The sequence below is a fragment of the Thermobia domestica genome, chromosome 17 (assembly GCF_964235325.1).
Source record: "Thermobia domestica chromosome 17, izTheDome1.hap1.1, whole genome shotgun sequence".
Classification (NCBI taxonomy): Eukaryota; Metazoa; Arthropoda; class Insecta; order Zygentoma; family Lepismatidae; genus Thermobia; species Thermobia domestica.
Genome location: NC_137470.1, coordinates 132440692 through 132464775, shown reverse-complemented (window position 1 = coordinate 132464775; position 24084 = coordinate 132440692). Strand labels below are relative to the sequence as shown.

The following is a 24084-nucleotide window of genomic DNA, read 5'->3' as shown; positions in this document are numbered from 1 at the left end:
GCAATGCCAGAAGCAAAAGAACAAGTGTGTCTGTTTTCAAGGAGACTATTTTGAAGGCTATTAAGTGAATGTGTAACTATATTGCAGCAATAAATAGTTACAACGAAATTCGGGGAAATTCCTGACTGCCCCTCGTATATATATGATGAAATATAGATAGATAGATAGATAGATAGATAGATAGATGTATTAATAATACAGTTTTGTTGCATTCCGTCATCATTGTTGTGTTAATTCAATTCCGACTGCAAATGGGAGAGAACGAAAGAAAAATGTGTACTGACACTATAAACAACATGACTATAAAAACTTAAAATGATGATAGAAATATATTAACTTTTCAAGACATCATCTTTATATCTTTAAGTTAAACGTCCCACCATTATGCCTGTGATGCTAAGGGAGACTTTGATTACGTCAAGTAAATGGTGGTGGAATAATTTATGGAATGAGAATGTGGAATGAAGGAGACTACCGAGAGAAAACCCAAGGACACGATATTCTCCACCACAAACTTACTTGGCCGGAGATCGAACCTGGGACCCATTCGCCAGAGGTAAACGCTCTACCACTGCGCCACTATGGCCCCTTTCTCAAGATATCATTTGGGGCCGTGGTGGCTCAGTGGTAGAGCTTTCACCCCTGGTGCTTGGGGTCCCGGGTTTGATCCCAGCTCCCGCCAAGTGAACTTTGTGGTAGACAAACACCGTGTGCGTGGGTTTTCTTGGTGTTCTCCCGTTTCCTCCCCCTTTCCTCATTCCACCATTTAATTCATTTCTCATCATCACCGTCTCCTTTAGCCTAACCGACATAACCGTGGGACGTAAAACTCAAAGATTTCATTTCATTTCATTTTCAAGACATCATTTACCAATGTGTCGAAAGATTGATTTGTCAAATATTTAGTACCAGAAATAATATCCAGTTTTATGAAAAGAAAATATCTTTGTTACATGCGATTTACCAAAGGTTGAATATAGTCTGAGTTTGAGAGATCGAAAAAAAAAAATCTTTGAGTTTACGTCCCACGATCATACCGGTTACGGTAAAGGAGATGGTGATGATGAGAAATTAATGAAATGGTGGAATGAAGAAAGTGGGAGGAAACGGGGGAAACTCGAGGAAATTCATGCACACGGTATTTGTCCACCACAAAGTTCACTTGGCGCTTGCTTGAATTGAACCAGGAAACCCAAGAACCGGAGGTGAACGCTATACCACTGAATCACACCTGCCCTATTGAGAGATCGAATATATGTGCTATTCGACTTTGTTATTCGATATATCGACTCTCTGTGTTTGAAAATATTACGTTTCTTTCCCTCTGTAACATTCGTTTGCTAATTTCTATTATTTAAAAACACTACGGATGATCTATAAAAAGCAACAAATTTAGTATTTGTTTCAATAGTAGAATGCTTTATTGTTTTACTATTAAATTTTGCATTAAAACAATATTTATAAGAAACTTTCTATGTAAGTAGAGCTACCTACATTTGCGCATGCGCGAAGGCGTCAATGGGGTATATTTATATATATATAAGAAGCGTCCACATGGAACTACCACTTTTACAGCGGCTTCCTAATAGCGTACACTTAGTAATTATTAGTGTCAGTTCTGACTTTGATCCTGCGCATGCGCATGTATAAGGCGGTGTCACATCAGCAGCGCAACGGTGGTGGTGGAATTTGAAGATTTTTTCTCCTTCCGAAACGACATAGAAGGTAAGTTAGTTTCAATAAATTAAAATTTAGAGTATTTTTCACTAACTTTCTTTTATTTTTATTTCTAATTCTAGGTTTTAGTTAACCTTAAATTCTACATCGTTTTATTTTCTCCTTTTTCTCCTTGTGTCTCCTTTCGCGCGCGCGCGCGTGTGTGTGTCTATGTATGTGTGTGTAGAATGAGATATGCTTTTCACTTATTATTATTATTATTATTATTATTATTATTATTATTATTATTATTAATAATAATAATAATAATAATAATAATAATAATAATAATAATAATAATAATTTAATCTGTCTTCAAGTGTGTATAGTTACTTAGTTAATCTTCTGCATGTGTAGTTTCTTACAAAATGTTTTAGATTTCTTTTTAACCAGTACAAGTATTTTCTAAGAAACCTCTTCAGTATTGACTTTTTTTTTTTTTTTAACAAGATGACTTCTTTATTATCCTAGACTTTTTCACTGTATTAAATGCCTGCATGAAGCTTCCGAGAACTCTATTATCAAGTTAAGGTACTTCTATATTTGACAACATCTCTCGGAGAAGACAAAGCATTGGATTAAAAGAACTGTAACGCACAGTAATGACATATTTATGATTTGTGTTGTCACTTAAATGAAAAAAAAAAAATGAAATATTTGAGTTTAATATCCCACTTATATGACCTTTAGGCTAAGGGAGGTGATGATTAAGTCAAGTGAATGATGATGAAATAATTGGTGAAATGGGAAAGTGGGAGCAAACGGCAGTACCCTGAGAAAATCACGGACACTTGTCCACCACAAACTTACTTGGTCAAGAATCGAACCAGGGACCCGCGCACCAGAGGTAAGCGCTCTATCACTGAGCCACCGTGTTATGCGTCATTTAAATGAGAAAAAGAATCTAGTATTTGATGCGTGAATTTATATCCGTATTTCTTTATAAAGTTTTCTCTTTGTGTTACGAGTAGTACTTCTAACCTAACTGCGGGTACATTGTTAGAAGTGTAGCTTACGTACTTAACATATGGTTAAATCTGAAGAACGGAATCAGAATTAATTATCCTCCATAACATAATATTTTGATCAAACCGAGCTAAATTATTATTATTATTATTATTATTATTATTATTATTATTATTATTATTATTATTATTATTATTATTATTATTATTATTATTATTATTATTATTATTATTAGGGAGCACGGTGGGTCAGTGGTGGAGCGTTTATTTCTGGTGTGTAGTTTCCCTGGTTTGATTCTCGGCCAAGTAAGTTTGTGGTGGACAAGTGTCTTGGGTTTTCTCCGGGTACTACCCTTTCCTCCCAGTCTCCCATTCTACCAATGGGTGCGTGGGTTCCCAGATGTTGCCAAGTGGTGCTTGTGGTGGACCAACACCGTGTTTGTGTTTTCTTGGAGTAATCACGTTTTCTCCCACTTTATTCACTCCACCATTGCATTACCGTGTGCGTGGGTTTTCTAGGGGTTCTCCCGTTTCCTCCTACTTTCTTCATTCCACCATTTCATTCATTACTCATCATCACCGTCTCCTTTAGCCTAACCGGCATAACCGTGGGACGTAAAACTTAAAGATTTCATTTCTTTATTTTTTCCACCATTGCATTCATCTCTCATTATAAATGGGGGCGAGGTGGCTCAGTGGCAGAGCGTTTACCTCCGGTACTTGGGGTCCCTGGGTCGATCCCAGCTCGCGCCGTGTGGACTTTGTGGTGGAGAAACACCGTGCTCGTGATTTTTTCGGGGTTCTCCCGTTTCCTCCCACTTTTTCATTCCACCATTTCACTCATCTCTCATCATCACTGTCTCCTGTAGCATAACCAGCATAATCGTGGGACGTAAAACTAAAACATGTCATTTATTGTCATTATTATTAGTAGTAGTGGTAGTAGTAGTAGTAGTAGTAGTATTAGTAGTATAAGTAGTACTAGTAATAGTAATTTTAGTGTTGTTACTTTCTGAAATTAAGCATTTAATATACTTTCAAGCAGGTGACCTAGAAATTTCGTTTAATGATATTTTTTCGTACAAAACCATCTTACTGAAAATTATAAATTGAAAACAGGAAATACTGTCTGTCTGTCTATGTCTTCCCTCTCAAAAAGAAAAAAAAATCCCTGACAGTTTCTACAACTCGCGCATACTGCTTCTTTGATAGACGTTGAGTAGTTTTAAATAGTAATTAGGTTTCCACAGTTATTATGATTTAAATCTATGAAAGATTTCAACAATATTTCTAGCTAGTGCGAGCATTTGAGTTTTTTTTTTTTTCAAACATTGTGCGTACCTGCTTCTTTGACTGCAGGCTTCGAAATTCAAGCAGGTGGTTGTTCTTAAGACATCTAATTTCATTAAATATGTTCATTTTGTTTGGGTCTGGAACGGATTTTATCATTTCACTTTGACGGTACAACGTTGGGGAGGAGGAAGGAGAAGATATATAAAAATAAATAAAACTTAATAACTCTTGAACAGCCAGACCGATCTCGACCAAATTTGACACATAGATGGGGTTCAGGCATGGGATGTTTTTGTCATTTCACTTTGACGGTGCAACTTCGGGAGTAGAGGAGGGACATTTAAAAATGACTGATATTAGTGTCGAATTCATAGTTTTCGGAGTCACTGAGATGAACAGTTACACTTCTGATGCCATTTAAATCCAAATTCACCCTCGCAACTTGGGAGATCAAGATTACCGATATTAGTGACGAATCCATAGTTATCGAGGTCGTTGCGATAAACACTGGCACTTCCGATGTCTCTTAAAGGAGAGGGAGGGGATATATATACAGGGTGTAACATAAAGTTACGGCAACATTTCAGGGGTGTATTCCTTATGGGTAGACAAGCAAAAAAGGTTTAAATGACCAAATGTCAGGAAATGCATCGTTACAGAGTTTATGGCCATTAAGCCCTCTGATGCTGTGAAATAGTCACATTCTGGTTGCCCCTTAATGCTACTCAATTTAAACCTCAATAACTCAGCCCCTAATTAAGGTAGAAAGATAACTTTGGTATCAATATGTTTCTGAAGGATCACGCTTTCGACTGATGTGTATCTCATGTATGTGGAGGGAATCATGATGGACGGCGAAGGGTAACTACGTGATGCAAAACTACAAGAAAACACATAGATTCCCTGCCCCATCCCCCGTGGTACCCCCCACATACATAAAATACGCATAGTCTGAGAGCTTGATCCTTCAGAAACATATTGATGCCAAAAGTATCTTTGTAGCTTAAGTAGGGGCTGAGATGTTGAGGTTTAAATTGAGTTACATCAAGAGGCAACCAGAATGTGACTATTTAACCGCATCAAACGTCTCAATGGCCATAACTCTATAATGATGCATTTGCTGACATATGGTCATATGAACTTTTTTGCTTGTCTACCAATAAACAATCCACCACTGAAATTTTGCCGTACCTTTTTGTTACACCCTGTATATATATAGGGTGTCCCAAGAGGAAGGGACAATATTTTGGGATATGGTAGTATCGATGATTTTAAGCAAAAAAAGTTCATATGAACATAGGCCCTAATCTCAACGGTTTGAGAGCTACAGATTGTGATGCATTTCTTACTTTATTGCGTATTGTTCACCATCTAACTATTTTATAGAGGTAAGAGATAGCAGATTTGAAAGCTGATAAAATCACCTTTCCAACAGTATGCAGCATGTGGCAGTGTTGTTTTCGGAAGGGAAGCTATTGAGGAAAATTTGAGAACGTTAAGGTTATTTAAAGAAAGTGGATGGCAACGCTGTTTCCAAAATATCCCTCAATAACTTCTCCTCCAAAGACACCACTGCCACATATTGCATATCATTGGAAGGGTCATTTTTCGTCACCTTTCAAATCCGCTATGTATCACCTCTGTAGAATAACTACAGGGTGAGCAATATGCAACGTAAATTAAAAATTGGCTCTCAACCTGTAGTTCTCAAACAGTTGAGATTAGGACCTATGTTCATATGAACTTATTTTGCTTAGAATCACCCATACTACCATTTCCCAAAATATTGCCCCTTCCTCCTGGGACACACTGTGTATATATAGGGTGTTCCATTTTAATCTTTCCACGGAAATATCTCGAAAACGGTTGTACATAATTAACTGAACAAAAACTCAAAAAGCAAATCCTAGGGGGAAAATCGAACGATGATTTTGCGGTGCCTCTCAGGGCCGCTCTTCAAGGGGGCCGGGACCCAACCTTAAAATTTTAAATAGAAACATGAGGCGAATGACACCTTGTTTGATAGATCTTTAAGAACTAAAAAGCGACGTGATAAAATATATTTTTCATATCGGTTACCGTATTCAACATGGCCGCCAAGATGTGTTACCTGTATCAGATAAACGTCCAGTAGCACTAATATGAAAACGGTTGAACATAAATGAACCAAACAAAACGTCAAATAGGAAAGCCATGGGACATATCGAATGATGTTGCCGAAGTGCCCCCCAGGGCAGCCTTTTATGGGGGCCCAGGCCCAACTAACAAATTTTAAACGAAGTTATGAGTCAAGTAATACCTCGTTCCATAGATCTTCATGCACTAAACAGCTTTGTGGCAAAAGGTTGTTCATAGGGGTCACCGTTTTCAAAATGGCCGCCAAGACATGGAGCCTGTATCAGATGAAATGTCAAGTAGATGTCTGTAATGGAAAAAAGTAGGTCAAATTCTTATTAAATGGTACCTTCCATTTTGATTGCAAGCAACGATTTGTGCAAAAATAAATCAACTGAAAAACAATTAATCGAACAATGCAATTTTAGAACAATGTGTACAAACGTTTGTTTTGCTCAAAAGTTGTCTGCACAATATTGGTTCATTACAGTACCAATCACTTGTACAGTGGTGGACACTTCTAAATGGTACAGCCATATGGAGATTTACGGCTAAGGTGTACCATTTAGAAGTGTCCACCGCTGTACACCCAAGTGTTTCAGATAAACCATACCTGTTGCAAGTAAAAGTGGGGTTCTCATTTGAGATTTTACCGTTCATTCCCGCTTCGCCCACTTACGGAGGGAGATCGGAAAGATAATTTTCTAAGAATTAGATTTCCTCTTTAGCATTATGTCACTTGTACTTTAATATTTTTTCCGTTGGATTATTCTCGAGGCGTGGAATGATAAATACCCTCTGAGATTTCCTGTACGAGTTTTATCCTGTTAATTTATCTTCAAACGTTTTCATATTAGTGATACTGGACGTTTTATCTGATACAGGCACCATGTCTTGGCGTCCATTTTGAATAGAGTGGTCGATATGAAAAATCTTTTGCCACGTCGCTTTTTAGGTTTTAAGGATATATCGAACGAGGTGTCACTCGCCTCATGTTTCTATTTAAAATTTCAAGTTTGGGCCCCGGGTCCCCTTGAAGAGCCCCCGTGAAGGACACCGCGACATCACCATTCGATTTTGCCCATGGCTTTCCTACTTGAGTTTCTTTTTTTTTTTTGTTTTTGTTTTTGGTTCATTTATGTTCTTCCGTTTTCATATTAGTGGTACTGGACGTTTTATCTGATACAGGCACCATGTCTTGGCCGTCATTTTGAATACGGTGACCGATATAAAAATATTTTGCCGCATTTCTTTCTAGTTTTTAAATATCTATCGAACGAGGTGTCATTCATCCCATGTTTCCATTTTAAATTTTAAAGTTGGGCCCCGAGCCCCCTTACAGAGCGGCCCCGAGCCCCCTTACAGAGCGGCCCCGCGACATCACCAATCGATTTGCCGTATGGTATTTTCTATTCGAGTTTTGTTCAATTCATTTATGTTCAAACGTCTTCGAGATATTTCCGTGGAAATATTAAAATATGCCACCCTGTATATACAGGGTGTTTCAAAACAATACCGACAACTTTTGGGAGGTGATTCTTGTCACCAAGATAAGACAAAAAGTATAGACCAACCTGGGTGTACATTGCTTCCTTTCGGAGTTATAGGCTGCCGGAAATATGAGAAAAATGAAATTTAGAACTGTATAGCTCCAAAACTTTGGGGCTTACCGTAGTCGGGTCAAGACTTCACTTAGGGACTAGTATGTATCCTATCCTTATATGCAAGTTTCATAATCCTGCCGTAGTTCTTCAACAGTTTTTATAGAGATAGTTGGCGAGTACTTCAAATTATATGCCCGTAGTCAAACTTTCTCTACAAATATTGTTGCGTGAGTACGGCAGGACTCTGAAACATGTATATTTGGATAGAGCACATACTAGTCCCTAAGTGAAATCTTGAGCCGACTACAATATTTCTCATAGTTTTGGAACTATGGACCTTTAAAGTTCATTTTCCCAAGTTTTCGGCAGTCTATAACTCCAAAAGAAAGCATTTGTGCACCCAGGTTTGTCTATATATTTTTTGTCTTATCGTGATGTCAGGAATCACCTCCCAAACGTTCCCGGTGTTCTTTTGAAATGCCCTATATATATATATATATATATATATATATATATATATATATATATATATAATGGAGTTGTGTATTTAAAGTTTTTATTTCAACCGAGCAAAGCGGTAATCAACGCTGGTACTTGATATCAAATAGAGATATGTTTCTCTTCTTTTAGAGGGACGGTGGCTCACTGGTAGAGTGCGTACCTCTGGTGCATGAGGTCTCTGGTTCGATCCCGACCAAGTAAGTTTGTAATGGACAATGTCGTGTCCTTGAGTTTTCTCTGTGTACTCCCATTTCCTCCCACTTCCTCATCCCACCAATTTTTCTATCATCATTCACTTGCTTCAATCGTCGTCTCCGTTAGTCTAAAGGACATAATCATGGGACGCAAAACTGAAAGATTTCATTTCCTTTTATCTCTTCTTTTTTTAAGTCTTAGTTAGTGAGCAATAATATCAACATTTAATTAGATTGTTTTAGAATAAAAATTAAACATATATTTTTAAAAGATACAAAAAATGAAAATAATGTTTATTTCGATTAATAGACAATTAAATAAATTTTTAATTCATTATGGTTTAGAGTGATCTTTATTCAGCACACATCATGAGATAAAGTGATATTTTTAGAAAAAAAAAAACGTAAATTCAATCTATATTTAGTTTAACGTTCCACAATTATCCACTTTATTCTAGAAGAGGCAGATAATTGATGAAAGTGACATATTAAGAAAAAAATGGTGTAATTACAATGTCGAGGAAACGTAAGGACTTCCAAAAAAAAAAAAAAACGCAACGATAATCTTGTCTATCACCATCTTGGGTGGTCGGGAATCGAATCAAAAACTCCTTACTCTAGAGATAATCGTCCAACACTTGAGTCACAGGAAGCCAAATGTAGAAAGGACTCATAAGCTTGACACTATACCTAAAATAACTTCGAATTTGACAATTAATTAATCATGCGTCACGCCTAAAAGTGGACCACTTGCATCCTCTCAAAATTCGAAGGTTCACTTGGCCAGTTTGGCAACACATTGAATACTTTCCACCAAATGCCTAACTTAAACTTCTCTCAAAACGGAACAATTGTCTCTCTCGTCGATTTAATTTGATTTGATTTTTTTCAGTTTAGCGTACCATTCAGCAGCGAGGTTATATGTGACATGGACCTACAGTTTAACGTGGAATTGGAACCACATCGGCTTCCGCCGGGACTCAAGATAGGATCGCGAAAGTCTAGTACGCTAACAGCTCAACCACAAGGGAGATCTTCTCCCTCTTTGAATAGTTGCATCTTTGGTTCAATGGCGCATAATTTACACTCGGAAATAGGATATGCTTTTTCCTTTATAATTTATATGATTAAATTGTAATTTGCCATCCAAGTTCCATTTGACAGACATAGATTATTGTAGAGCTTATAACACTTCCGCTTTTTAATACTTTTGCTAGTATTTATTTCTTATGCTGTTAGTTCAAAGTTTAGTTGTCCCAATCAAGTTTTGGTTAGCTCTCCTCAATTTTGAGGACAGGGGTGTACACATGCCTCCTCCCAAATCTTGACTATTTGCTTTATGATATAGTTTATATATTCATATTTTAGTTTTCCAATCAAATTTCAGTTGATCTGCCAACACTTTGACAGGCATATAATAAGATTTCACCCATTTTAAAATATTTTATTCGGTCTATATTTTCTTTTTGATGCATTTAAAAATCAGTTCTACATTCTAATTTCAGTTGAGCTACTTACATTTTGACAGGAGTACATATGATTCCTATCCCCATAATTTGGGCTCTTACTCAGATTCCTGGGATAAGCTGACATAAGCTACTGAATCCCATGGTATCACTACAGCCCGGCAGAGTCCAACCCAATCCAGGAGGGGCTTACATATATCGGACAAAAAGAAGGATAAAATATAGCGAAAAGTGGTTTCTCGGAATCGGTTAAGAATTATCTCAAAATGCTCCATCTCCGCCATTAACTTTTTATCCAAACCGGAAGTGCTAAACTTAACCATTTCCTGTTTCAGCATTAATCACAATATAATAAACGCAGTAATAGATAGCGATAACTGACTTTTTCGGAATCAATTCAGCGGCCTAAAGATATATCTTCTTTCAAATTTATTTCTCTATTTAAAATGAAAGTGGTGGAAGCGCTTGGTCGAAAAAGTGTAAAAAGCTTTTTCAGGCCAGCCATTCTGAATGAGATTTTCCTGGGATTTCCTCATTCACACCAGGCAAATGTCGGGGTGGTACGTAACTTATAAGTCCCAGGCCGCTGCCTGACTTCCCCAATCCCTTTTTCCTTCCCTTCCCCTGGATAGTGTGATCGCCGAAGAACGTCATGCTTTATATGCGACGGGCTAAATGGTTATATATGCCGACAGCCCAGAAATCTAAATTCTAAGTCCTTAAAACAGAAGTGGTCGAAATCTGCGATTTAAGGTTTCGAGACTGATGAACGGTAATAAATAGCGAATACAGATTTTTGAGGTAGACTCAGTTTCACAAAGATATTTTCCTTTTCCAACATTATTATTTCTTTGCAACTGGCAGCTGTATAATCAACTTCCCTTTCCGGTTTTAATATTGTTTACTATAGAGTATAATCGGCGAGAGATAGCAAAACTTGCTTTTGACGTTATTTATCGTCCAAGAATATGCGTCATATCGACTGTATCCCTATTCAAATCGGATGCAGAGAAAATTCACGTTTTCCAGCTTCAGAACTGATCGTCATAATTACAAAAACAAAGGTTATCTTTACTAACTAAGGTATACTCTATGATCTATGGAACCCGAGGTTCAATGCCACGTTAACGAAATCTCTTCACGGACTTCTATCCTTAACCAACTAGTTCCAGTTTTCATATACTTTGTATTGCTATTTCAGCGAGATCCATCTTAATATTGCCATCCCATCTGCGCCTAGGTCTTCCTAATGGTTATTTTCCGATTGAACTTCCAGTTAAGACTTTGAAAGCGTTCCTACTTTCTTCTATTCTGGCTACATGACCTATCCACTTGAGCCTTCTACACTTAATGATCCTAACAATGTTCAGTAATCGGTATAAATTATGCAGTTACTCGTTATGAAGTTTCCGCCATTCTCCAGTGCCGTTCCCCTTGGGTCCCAATATTCGTCTCAGGATCTTGTTTTCAAACACTGTCAGTCTACTTCCCTTCATTACATTAAGCGACCCTGTTTCGCATCCATACAGGACAACAGGCACGATTATCCTTTTATATATTTTAAGCTTTAAATTCCTAGACAGAATTCGCGACGACAAAAGATTTTGAACTGAATAATAACACGAATTACCTGCTTTTAGTCTACATTTAATTTCTTTGTGAATATGGTTTAGGGCTGTTAATATTGATCCTGGACATTTGAAAATATCCACTTTGTGGAAAGTATTATTTGATAATTTGAAGCATCCATAATTTGCCGTATTACGATCCCGGCGAATTTCCATGTACTTAGTTTTCTCTGCATTTACTTCCAAACCTTTGTTCCTGCAAGCGTTTAGTAAGGCCTCTCCTTTTTTTTCTATTGTTCTCCAGTCATCCCCTATTAAACTCACATCATCAGCATACGCCATAACCTGGTGAATACCTTCCAGATCTAGATTCTGGTTGCTATCTTCGTTTTTTTCTTATTTTCAGATTATCTTTACTAATGTACAAAATAAATGTATGTGTGTGTTTCTTCGTATGTCTGTTATCATATTTTCACATAAAAAGACATCGCTTAGAGCCACCGACTTGTATACACAGATGGATTTTCCACCAGATCAAATCGCATACGAAGCCACGTTTTTCTATTTTCCACTGGAAGTAGGATTGCTGTTTCGTACATTCTGTAGTTTCAATATATATATATATATATATATATATATATATATATATATATATATATATATATATATATATATATATATAGACAGAGCAGTGTTTAAAAATTGGTGGTACGCGAACCACCGGGAGAAAATGAAATCTTTAAGTTTTACATCGCACGATCATGCCGGATAGGCTAAAGGAGACTGTGAAGTTGAGAAATGAATGAAATTGTGGAATGAAGAAAGTGGTAGGAAACGGGAGAATCCCGAGGAAGCCCATGCACACGATATTTGTCCACTACAAAGTTCACTTTGTGCGAGCTGGGATCGAACCAAAGATCCCATGTACCAGAGGTGAACGCTCTACCACTGAGCCACCGCGGCCAGTAAACCACTGGGGTATTTGAAACAAATTGTAGAGGACCCGTGGCATTATTTACATCACAATTTACAACGTACTCAATTTTGCTAAACCAATATGTATATACCGTTTACCAAACATTGTTAGGGTCATCAAATCTAGGATGCTTTGGGGGGCAGGTTATATAGCCAGAAGTGAAGTAAGTAGGAACGCTTTCAAGTCTTAATTGGAAGACCAATCGGAAAACGGAAATTAGGAACATCTAGACGGAGATGGGAAGACAATATTAAGATGGATCTCGCAGAAATAGGAATACAAAATAGAAATTGTATACAGTTGGTTAAAGATAAAAGTCAGTTGAGAGATTTTGTAAACGTGGCATTGAACCTCCGGGCTCCATAAGAGTTAGTTAGTTAGTTAACATTGTATAAACTCTTCCATAATTCAGACCAGAATCGTCGTGATGTTAACTATGCGTCCATAGAAATAGAATGTAAGATAAACTGTTAGTCTATATTAGACCTATCGATAAACTATTATTATTTGCTGGTTATTCTCGGTCCTGAAGTGTCTTGAGTGTAAATGCTCGGCTCTCACCAACAGATGGTAGCACCTATTTCCTCTTTTTCTAATGAACTTTGTAAGCAGTAACAATATTCGTAATGATTAGATCAAATTCAAGAGTCTAATCTTGAAAATGTATCCAAAAACAAGTTAAATAGATAATTACAGTATAAGTAATTCGTGTAATTCTTGATTGTTTTTTTTTTAAATCCATTGTTCAGAGTACTTAAAATTACTCTTCGGAGGCAATTTTCTAACAACGAAACTTTCTAAACAATAGATGAAACCAAAACAAACAATAGAAATAAACCTGCATGCAATTATTGGGGGCAAAATTTGAATTCATATCTTTCATAAAGTTTGTTCCCTGAATTCCAGAAACCTTTTAAAATTATGTGGAGATGTTGGAAACCGATTTACTCAATTAGTCTTACGCAGTACAAATACTTTGATTATTCAAAGGAACATTTCTGCAGATTTTTTTGAGTTAAGCAATGAAGTACAACTATTTCTAACGGATATATACTAACTGTCCATGTGATCAGTTGAATAATTTTCTTGGTTGTGCATAACGGCCTACAAAGCGGATATTTTTCCCAAATCTGAACACACTGAACACCAGCCTTTAAGACAGTGGATTAAAGGATTTTTTTTTCTTTTTTGGCTTTAGAGACAAAATTGAAATAGCAATTATAAAAAAAATGCAGCTATGGAAAACCGAGCTTAAGGTAGCACTATCTCAACTTTCCGAAAATGGACATTATTTCTGGGGTCCACTGATGAAGAGCTGTTAGGAAAAGTTCAATGTGCATGTAATCGTTGACTCATTGAGTACCTGAATAGCATTACCCTCCTCTAGATCAGACTCTAAAAACTCACACATACAAAAAAAAAACAAAAAAAAAACTATGCACTAGACTGTGGTACATTTATAAACTTATCTAAGAGAAGCAAGACGAATTTACAGATCTTATTTGTAGTTTTAGAGAGGGTAATTACTGAACATAAGAAAGCAGATGAAAAAGTATTGAAACAACTGCTTCCATATCGTAGCAGATTTATTTTGCTATGCTTTGTTTCGTGAAAAATAAACATAGAAATCACCTCGATGTTGAACCTGATTTATGTCTAAATGCAGCAAAATTGAACCAGATGTGAAATGAATTGTCTGAAAGAAATAGGGGTATGCACTACCATGCCATGACATACAGATTCTGGTGTCTATACTGTATACCATTTTTTATAACATAAATAAAACGGTTGCCATTTTTCTTTCAATTTAACGTCACAGGATTATGCCCTATAGGCTAAGGGAGTTAGATGCTTAAGGCAATCAAATGATGATGAAAGGATTGGTGGAATGAGAATGTTGGGGAGAAAGGAAATACCCCGAGAAAACCCACGGACACGATATTGTCCACCTCAAACTTACTTAGCTCGGGATATAACCACGGATCCCATGCATCAGAGGTAAACGCTCTACCACTAAGCCCCCTCTCCTCTCTAAAGAGTTGTCGATTTCATAATTGTTAATATTGCTGCCTAGCCCTAAACTACTACGAATAGATATGAGGGAAAAGTTTGTTTACCAATACACGGTTTCCTCTCATACCTAATATGTCTATCAATACAAAACTTGGCACACACATTTCTTATCCCCTATAGTATATTTTGAGATACATTTGGATTGTGCGCTTTTACCCGGGGCAATTTCAGAGGGGTCCAAAGTTGATGGGAGGGACTTCTGGAGGGATTTTTTCCGACATTATCCCAATTTTCCCTGTTCAGCTATGTTACGGGCCCCAATACATAGCATTTTTGCAAAGCTTGCTTCATACTGAAGAGAAAGAAGCATAAACCATGACTTTCCAATGAGCAGTGTTGATGCAATAGCTATTTCACTGCGAATATACGATTTTCTTTGTACTAACAGGGTTAATGGGGCCCAGGGACTTACTTTGTTGTCCATGGTACCTAGGTTTTTGTGCATGAACATATATTTGTTATGTTTATCGAATGGACTAGGTTTGATTCGGATATCCGGATGACAGGTTCATGTCCATTCCTTGTCAGTTTGACCTATATGCTGTATGTGTATGTTTGTATGTACGTATGATTGTATGTGATTATCTCGAAAACCATTGGTCATATTTCAATGCGTTTTCACTTATCGAATAAACTGTTCCCAACAAAGGTTTATGCGGTAATTTTTTTAAAAGTAATAAATTAGTAATTATTTTTTTAATAAATAAAATCTTGCAACGCGTGAGAAAAATATATCTTGAATATCTTGTAACCAGAAATTCAGCATAGTAAGATGGGTTGCATGCAACCCAGGAGGTAAAAACCCTTTTCAGCCATCTTTCTCGGAATGATTTAACACTGGTGATAAAAGTTTAGATCATTGACGACAGGGGCGGACCGGGTATATTAGGGCCTAAGCCGCGGTTACCAAGGAGAGCCCTCAGACTATAACATCAATTTCTAAAATAGCATACAATGAACATCTGCGATGAGCCATTGTGTTATGAATTTATACATTCGTTGTTACTTGGTAGTTTTTCCAAGTTATGATTTATCATTGGTCATTCGAAATTTGATGTCACAGCAAGTTTTAATCAAACAGCAAAGCACAAGGTTTCCAGAAACATAATCTCTTGAAAGAATATTTTGTTATTTGTAGTGTATTGCTATATAATAACTAAAACTTTAAAGAAATAACTTTTTTGCTGTAGAATGAACACGATAGTTTTACTGGAAATGGAAAACACTATTGGAACACTAAACAACTAATAATTTTAAAAAGTTAAGATTCTTTTCAGTTCAGATGATGAATTGCAGAGTTCCTGAATAACCTCGTCCACGAGCACTAAATTTAACATGCTTCTTTCCATACTCGTTAGTAAAAATGTGTCCAAAATGTCTTCAGACAAACTAGCTCTGAGATTTATTTTTACCAACTTTGAAAAGCACATTTCACATGTCACTTGTGTGCATGGTAAAAACAACTCATATTTGTATATAATGTATAAATTATTAAAACAACTAGACTGACATAGAAATTGATTCAAAATTTTAACTGCACATGACAAACTATTTTTACACAAGGTGTTTCCAACATCATTATTACCCTTGCCGTGAATCCAGTCCAAAGGCGTTCCATCTCGCATGGCAGGCTGAGGTGCATAATCATTATCATCATCATCATCTATGGATTTAGGGGCATCATTCTATTCAGGTCGTTTTGTGACAGAGTGCCATACACGACAGACAACTGCTGGAGCTCTTTGCATATTTCCCCCTGTTTTATATTTAGTTTTTCGCAAGACCACTGAAAGCTCCTGCAGGCGCACCATTCTTCTTGATTTCCGAGAAGTGCTTGGGAATCAACATTTGAAGTCCAGACAGTAAGTCTTTTGTCTGCTGATATCTATCACTGACACATGTAGCAGCTGTATTCAGAATTTCGTTGAAGATTTTTTTTTTAATTCTGAATAAATCATATTCACTTACATTTACGTTCTTTCTCAGTTCATCTGCGGCAAGCTCTCCTGGCATTTTCTTCTTTGAGATTCTTCTGATCGGAAAGTCTTCCATTTCTATTTCTACACCAGATTGCGCAAGTTGTTGATTTATTTTCTCACAAAATATTTTTGCATTTTCGTAAAGCATTAAACATACACCTTGTTTCGCCTCTATTTTCTTCTGAAGCTGCTGCAAATTGTCTCCAGGCCGTAAGACAGTCCAGTCCGTGAGACTGCAGGTATTTCGAAACACGTTCCGTTTCTATAAACAAGTCCTGATACACAGAGCACATCATTACAATGTAAAATTATGTCCATTTATTCAGAAAAGTCTCAGCTTGAAATTTTGATTTCGCATCAAAGCGCCTGTCCGGTACAACATCATTGAGGAACAACAAAAATGAAAGAAATTTTGATGATGATGGACAGTCGTCCTCGTCTTGTCTTTCTGTTTCGTAGCAAACACGTTAGTGTCGATTATCACATTCAGTGTATTGTTTCTGCTCCACTATCGTGTTACACCAACTTTCTGAAGTTTTCCTAGTTTGTCATATCCCTCTGGCTTACATCAATAATTTTCTTCCATGCTTCCATTCTTTTGTAGGATTCAGACAGGAACACAACACTGGTTTGAACCACACCCAGTAAGTTTGCAGCTTCAGGGATCTGCTTAGCCGAATTTGTTATAACCAAATTAAGAGCATGAGCAATGCAGTGGGTGTAAAAAAATTCAGGATTATCCTTCTCCAGTAATGCTGCAACTCCTTTATTGCACCTACTCAAGTTAGCAGCACCATCAAAAGAGCAGTCTACAATATCAGACATCAAAATATTGTTGACAGAAAGTACTCTTTTGATTTCATTATAAGTTCCTTGTCCTGTAGTGTCACTGTTTACGACGACTGCTAACAGACGATCAAATTCTACACTGAGAGAAAAATGTTATTTGTTTACATTGTTTCAGGTAGCCTGTATATGTTCTACAAATGCTGCTGATGTGCCTTGGATGTTTTTACCGGCGCCACGTGATCAAAACACACTTGTGACGTATTGTGAATCAACCTTATTCAGTAGACGCAAAAATAATAACTTGGCTCTAAGGAAGAGGTATTGCTCACTGCATCTGTTCTGAACAGGCCCTACTCTAAAACGTCGTGCGTTGTCTTCTGATTAGTAAGCACGTTATTTTGGGTCTACTGTAGTACTTACCTACATCATTATATTCAATCTCGTATTTTATTGGCAATATCGCCTACTGGACATGATTGTGATAGAACACTTTTATCTCAGAGCTGGGTAGAATCATGGTATTTATGGTGGCGGAAAAAAATCCATGTCAATACTATAGCATAAGCTCCAGCGGATAATTCCAAAAACGAAGCATGTTTTCTGGTCTAAATGAACTTGATATTTGGACTACACTCAAAAAAATTTTTGTAGTTTAATTTACAAAATGTGTGGGTAATTTCGTTTTATCCTTCATTTTGTAAGTTTGTATACACTTATTTATGTTAATTTACAAAATTCAATATATTCTTACAAATTTGCTGTAAACTTACACGAAATTCTGATATTTTTATTGAAGAAATTGAAATTTTACATCATTTTATTATTGTGATTTAAAAAACATACCTTATATAATGTTTTCTTACACGTCCTTTTTCCTTTTCAACAAAAAATTGCACCATGGGAATTCATCGTTGCCAGTACAATCTTAAGATATTCATGACGTACTACTATTTTTCCGAACGTAGATGATACTGAGACATCACATATGGTAAAACAAAATCACGTGTCAACACTGACCACAAGAAATTTTAAAATATGGATGCCATTGAAAGGTAAGTAGATTAATTAAAATTAAAAATGTTATTTAAAATACATCTCTTATCTTTTATGCAATAGATTATACGTTATAGAGTAATTATATAGTATATGTATCAGGCTTATTATACCTATGTTAGTGGAGATATGGAATACATCCCTATGTAATATATGACTAGGTCGTATAAATAATACAGCAACCGGTAAGACGATGCAAATCGTGCAATACTTAAATACCCCCCGTTATGCGTTCATGCACTAAAAATTTGTATCTCTAGGGGCGAATTGGATAATTTTCATTGCCTTCATAAATACGATGTGCTGTCCTAGTTTCTGTAAAGATAGATCTGTGAAACAATAGAAATGTCTAATGCTATTTCAGAAGGGGAAAATAAAAATGTATAGGGATCTTACCTCTGACATACCTATTAACATTAATAGACAGGATATTTGCAGGTTAAGAATCCAGGACTAGACATTATATTGTGATATATACGGTATTTACGGTGCTGCTGTAGTTTTGACACGCCACATTTTGTAAGATTTACATGTGAAATTCAGGACTTTGCTGGAAAAGACATAGAGAACAAATTTCTGCAAGCGACAAAATTAAATATGAAGTAATATAGCTGTATTTTAGGTTTAAAAGTGTTGGTTATAAAATGGGGAGGTTCTAGAACACAGGTATAGGTTACTAGCTAGGTTGGTTGGTTTCTGTACCAAAAGTTAATATTTAATTCACATGCTACCGTATTACTGAGCGAGCGTTAGCGAGTGAAGGAGGTTTAGAGCCCCGCAGGGCACGTTTTTTACTGTCATTATTACGGCTTAGTGGGAGGGGGACCTGTGTTCCAGAACCTCACCTAGGGTGGGCTGATGTCCTGGTTTTGGCTGGATAGTCCAGCTTAGTAGCCGAGCTGGATGCCCATTTGGACAAGGTTCTAGAACACAGATCACTCTTCTCATTTAGCTGTAATAAAGACAGAAAGCAACGTGACCTGCGCGGCTCTAACCCGCCTTCACTCGCTAAGGCTCGCTCGGCAATACTGCGAATTAAATACTAAATTTTGGTATAGAACGGAACCAACCTAGCTACTAATCTATATAGAGGAACATGTGTTCTAGAACCTTCCCCCCATTTGTCCTCCTTTTCAGTTGCCTCATTATGTTTAACTTCCATTATTCTGATGGAAGCTCCTTCGTGGCTAAGCGGTTAGCGTACGCGGCTATGGCGTGGGAGACCCGAGTTCGATTCCCGACGGGAGATAATGTGGTTAGGATTCCATGTTAATCAGTAGGTCCACGTCTCGTATAGCCTCGCTGCTGAACGGGACGTTAAAATCAAAATCAACTCAATTCAACCTATTATTCGGATGGATCGGTGGCTTCAGTCTCATATATTTCAGAATTTCCAAATTATTATCGATACATTTTTGTAAGTTGTAAAATAAGGAAAGTTTCGAGTTCCAAAGTCGGTTCATATATTCTTTCCATACAAAGTAGTAATAATTACTGCGAACGGGTATTTTCATTAATGAGTGCTGGACAAAAGATCGCAACTGACTTAATATCTCTAGAGTTAAGTCCGAACTGAAAGTTAATATAAACTTTCAACGAAAAAGTGAGAATGGAACGTGCAATGACATTTAAAGAGTTCTTCAGAACAAGCGTCAATTCAAAGCTGCTGGAGGAGCAGGGAAATATCTATCAAGTAAGCATTTTAACATGTAAATGTAGCTTTTCCAGCTTGCTTGTGCCAAAATGCCTAACGCAATTAATGAATTGAATTGTCATATATAATTTACAGATTCATCAAGTCCGGCTTTTTAATCATTGTCTTCTGGCCATCTTAACCTCACCGTATAAAATCATTACAAGTGTTTTACGACTTATAAAATGAGTGCATAAGAAAGAAGATTTTATTAGATGCGGTATATTTCTTCACAATGTATAGAAGCTGTAGGCAAGATTTTACTTTGACTCGGACAGTGACTTCAGTCAGTTCTTACAGGTTCAGGCACTTCCTGGAACTGTTTGTGCCTTTGGTGCAGTCATGTGGTATATACGCCACTTTTCATACAAAACTTTATGGATAAAAAAAAGTGGACATTACTCGAGCAGATGGTTCTACCAAATTATGACATATTTGTTACATTTTCAGTTTACGTTAGAGCTTTATATCTTTTTTAGCAGAGTATGCACTAAACTAGGAGCTCTATTAGTACGTGCAGATTGACTTCAGGAGTGTGGACGTATGGCATAAAAACTACAGTGCAAATAACATGAACCAACTTGTACTAGGTACCCACTAAAAAGCACAAATGCTATGTAACCAAGTCAGGGAAGGAGCACAACAGAGGCCCTAAGAGACAGCGAGGAGGGGTGTCCGTAGGGAGCAGGCACGTCAGCGACGGGGGGGGGGGGAGGGTTTGCATCACACTTCCACATACAATACTTTCACTATCACTCAAAATTCGTTTCAATATGCTGTTGTAAAAAGACAGTAGTTACTTATATTCACACTCTCATTCCTTCAGGAAAAATGTTTTACGTCGTATTTTATATTTGGTAAAATCATCTGTTCGAGTGAACCCAAAAAGTGATTTACTTACGTTACGAAACATAGCTGAGCGTGCGAAGGGGGTAGGATCCCCGCAAGGCTCGTTTTATTCTACCTTTACACCCATGATAATACCACGAATGGATGGAGCAACTTCAATCTGATACCTAAAATGCTCCGGGAATGGGGTTACATGAATCGGTTGCAGCCACTGTCCGAGTCAAAGTAAAATCTTGCCAAGCTCTATTTTATATTTCTATTGTAGTGTTACTGGTATGAAACCATGACAAGTGTAATTTGAACTCATATCATTGCCAGAAACCTATTTCTTTATACTACCCTTGCATTCGCGTGTACCCACCACCGCTGACATACCTGCTCACTTCAGATGCACCCCTGCTCTACTCTGCGAGCTCACCAGCCTCAACCTGCTCTGAGTGTTAGGTAGCATTCGTGCTTTTAATGACCACCTAGCAGAGGTTGGTTTGTGTTTTTGCACTAGTTTTTATGCCATACATTTAGAAGCCGCATTTATGCATGAGTTGTAAAGGAACTCTACTTTTACAACAATTACTTCTGGTGGCCTCGAATTTTTTCTGTTATAAGCCGTGTTGGTTGTTTTAAACCAGCTGTTTTTTTTTTTTTTTTTTCTTCAGAAAAGCCTACTGGTTTAAACCAAAAGCGAAAAATGTTCGTAAAAGTGTAAGTGTTCGTAAAATCTTGATCAACACACGTTTGTGGGTTATCATGTTTCACTCCCTATATTATTCATTACTCAAAGTGATTATACTACAAAAGTATTTTTTTTATTGGTTTATGAATGTTTCTTTTGTGATTTTTTAATAGTTTGTTATTATTGTTATGTAATTGCAAAGAAAAATTCTAAATATTGTTTCGTTTTAATAATGTTTACTATTGATAAAATACATCGAAATGCCGTACTTTTTGGGGGGGAGGTGCTATACAAACCCCACGAGAGACATTTATTGAAATCTGAAGTATCTTTAGTATCTATGTATAAATGGTTCAGAGCCATGATATGCAAATTAAGTTGTATTTCCTTAACTTCGATTATTGAAAGTCGTAGTGAACTCACTTGGACGAAATGAGTTCTTCTGTACTTTGCAGTATTTTGAAATTGTCCATATGTAATGTAATCTTATATATAAAAGAGAACGTACAAATCCTTTGTTCCCTCATCACGCTAATACGGCTGAACCAATTTCTTTTATTTTTGGGGGGTTATTAGGATTTGGACCCTAGATGGTTTTTATCATATCACTTTAATTTTTAATTACCAGTGTCTTGAGATAATTGACCATTCAAGTGTCCATAACGTACAAATCCTTTGTTAGATCATCATAGGTAAAAATAAACGTATTTATATGCAACCCGCATGACCGTGTCACTCGGCGGGTTAACATAAATGACAGGCGCTATAATGTTAACATTTACTGCAATCACTTGAAAGCGAAAAAGTAAAAATTATCTAAGTAACAAAGTTTATTGCGTTCCGGGGTGACCGCAGCGAAGCGGGGCGGGTTAACATAAATGACAGGCGATATAATGTTAACATTTAATGCAATCTTCTATGGTTTTTATCATATCACTTGAAAGCGAAAAAGTAAAAATTATCTAAGTAACAAAGTTTATTGCGTTCCGGGGTGACCGCAGCGAAGCGGGGTGAACGCTGCTAGTTCTGTATAATGTTTTCACTTGTGCAACTGTTTATCTTTTTGTTCTGAAAAGACTTGACAATTATATTAACAAGTATGTTAAGATCAGTACAACGTATTTTTATCAGGAGTCCTTCGTGAGTGAGTCTGCAGACGTATCGCATTTGTGGCCAACTAGCCCTGGTTTCGCGTTCAAATGGAGGACAATTTCTCTCGGATGAGCAGAGAAGCGGTTTGGATTCTGCTTCAGGCTTATGTGACCCCTTCCAGCATAACCCAGTTATTGCATATTAACACCGAGAAGAAACAAATTTATTTCTGTCCATATGTGATGTAAATATATAGAGCAAATCACTTAAACAAAAAAAAAAAAAAAAAAAAAAGTTTAATTCAAAAAAACCGAGTGTAAACCCAAAGAAAACCATGGTTTTTGCCAACCCTGATTACAAGTGAGATATTTTCGTGTTGCCCAGCGCAAATCTTTTATGGTACAATAAGAAGGAAATTAGTGATTTTTTTTTTTTTTTTTTACAATTATTTCGATTGGTGTTCCAGAAGTAAACCTGCACGGTATTTAGATCTTTCTTGACGAAATGTACACGTAATATTTTTTAAAAATTATTTCTTATGTTGTATTTTTAGGTGTAGATTTACTTTACGAGGGCTTATCCGTTATAAATACAAATACATACGAGATATGCCAGAAAAACTACTATAAAATCCAAAACCGCTAACTGATGTGTGCTAGGTGGCCACTAATAGCAAAAAGTGTAAGTAATAGTCCAAGCAGAGAGGGAGGGCCCATGTTACATGAGGTTTGTCTGTAGAGGGGAAAAGCGCCAACGATGGAGGATATGCATACAAGCAAAAACAGTGGAAAATTTGATGTGTTATCCTATTATATCCATCACTTTATTACGAAATTTTATAAGTTGTTTCTTAGGATAGAAAAATGAAATAAGTTTCACGTGCCACGAATATGACGGCCAAGCTAAAGGCTACGCTGACAGTGAGAAATGAATGAATTGGTGGAATGAAGAAAGTGGTAGAAAAAGGGAAAACTCAGATAAAATTTACACACACGGCGTTTGTCTACCACTGGTCCATGCAGCCCCTCTTAGGATAGGCGTTGCATTCATTGGAACAGATTGACTTTACGAGGTCGCTCCTTACGGGTATAAGTACACGTTCGGACGTGTTACAAAGACTGTGCAAAAAACACACCAACTTCTGCTAGGTGGCAACTGAAGTAATAATGCTATTTAACCGAGTCAGAATAGGAACGGAGCAGGTGGGCCCGCGCGGGGATGCGTCTGCTGGGAGTGTTCGCTATAACGGTTCCGCACACGGTGTTCGCTACAAAGCCTCAAATAGGCTACTATAGGAAAGAAAAGTGAAATGAAATCTTTAAGTTTTACGTCCCACGGTTATGCCGGTTAGGCTAAAGTAAACGGTGATGATAAGAGATGAATGAAATGGTGGAATGAAGAAAGTGGGAGGAAACGGGAGAACCCCGAGAAACCCACGAGCACAGTGTTTGTCCACCAGAAAGTCCACATGGCGCGAGCTGGGAT

The 24084-nt window shown here is 37.0% G+C and overlaps 1 protein-coding gene and 1 long non-coding RNA gene across 8 annotated transcripts in view; one reads left to right on the top strand and one right to left on the bottom strand.

The window, feature by feature from the left end:
- Nucleotides 1-16523, bottom strand: part of LOC145674181 (uncharacterized) — a 93629-nt gene extending 77106 nt beyond the window's left edge. Inside the window, exon 1 of the long non-coding RNA XR_014128877.1 lies at nucleotides 16440-16523. This is a non-coding gene — a long non-coding RNA (uncharacterized LOC145674181). The remainder of the gene's footprint in view (nucleotides 1-16439) is intronic.
- LOC145674346 (uncharacterized) overlaps nucleotides 1582-24084 on the top strand; it is a 51140-nt gene continuing 28637 nt past the window's right edge. Inside the window, exons 1-2 of one of the 7 annotated variants that reach the window (XM_081744280.1) lie at nucleotides 1582-1725; nucleotides 18158-18291. The gene's annotated coding sequence lies outside the window, so the exon portion shown is untranslated. The other 6 variants (XM_081744279.1, XR_014128900.1, XM_081744283.1 and 3 more) reach the window with 6 other exon arrangements.